Consider the following 1,022-nt stretch of genomic DNA (forward strand, 5'->3'; position numbering starts at 1 on the left):
GTCTACGGCCATATCACGTTGAAAACACCGGTTCTCGTCCGATCACCGAAGTTAAGCAACGTCGAGCCCGGTTAGTACTTGGATGGGTGACCGCCTGGGAATACCGGGTGCCGTAGACTTTTATTTTTTTTCAAAGACCATTTTAATGTTTTTATGTGGCTTCAAAATGCCGGAAAGTAGAGAGCCGCGGCAGAGATTCGATATGGAAGCGGAGTTTTGCTCCAATTCATCCCAGCTCGTGTTCCGATATGCCCCGTCGACGGGACATATTGGAACATCGCGGCTTGCTACTTTGGGTAGACTAACGTATTTTGCTAACTATTCACTCAATATTTTAAATGAGTTTATATTTTTGAAGCAGATTCAATGTCTGATCAAAATGTTAATAGTACATTTGAACAAGAAATTCATAAAACTGTTAAAGCTTTATTTTCTGTTCCGATTTGCCCCGGTTTCCCCTACCTCACGCAAACCATGAACTTTTTACCTCTAGGCATAAAAACCCTGCATAATCATTACAACGGTCAGCATTCTGAAAAAAAGGTCAAATCAGTTAATGCCTTGGGGAAAGTGTGAATTTTTTTTTTTTTTTTTTTTTTTTTTTTTGTGGTGAAATTTATCAACAAACAGAGGATTCTTTCTGAAAAAGTTTAAAACCCACAAAATTATATACAGTTAAATATGTTTTGAAAGAGAACTCTTTCCTACCAATATATATATTCGTCAAATATGGGAACTATACATAGAAATATGAGAAAATAAAAAACATTAATATCCGGACTGTTAGATGCATGTCTACATTACCCTGCATAACATTTAACATAGATAACTAATACTTTTCCATTGCACTGATACAACATAGACAGGATAAGGATTGCTGAATAATTTCACTGTATTAACAGATTGTTTCTCTTGACTGTGTAAAACATCTCTGTTAATGTAGACGAAATCGATTTATGGGCCCGGTCTTCTGGTGTAAGTCGGCCATATATATAGCTTTCCTGCAGCGATTCCATTATTTT

General features: G+C 36.6%; 1 non-coding gene across 1 annotated transcript; it reads left to right on the forward strand.

The window, feature by feature from the left end:
* On the forward strand, positions 1 to 119 carry LOC123541600 (5S ribosomal RNA). Its single transcript, XR_006684612.2, has one exon. It is a non-coding gene; the product is annotated as a 5S ribosomal RNA (ribosomal RNA).
* The last annotated feature ends 903 nt before the right edge of the window (positions 120 to 1,022 follow it).

This window comes from Mercenaria mercenaria, chromosome 16, assembly GCF_021730395.1.
Source record: "Mercenaria mercenaria strain notata chromosome 16, MADL_Memer_1, whole genome shotgun sequence".
NCBI lineage: Eukaryota > Metazoa > Mollusca > Bivalvia > Venerida > Veneridae > Mercenaria > Mercenaria mercenaria.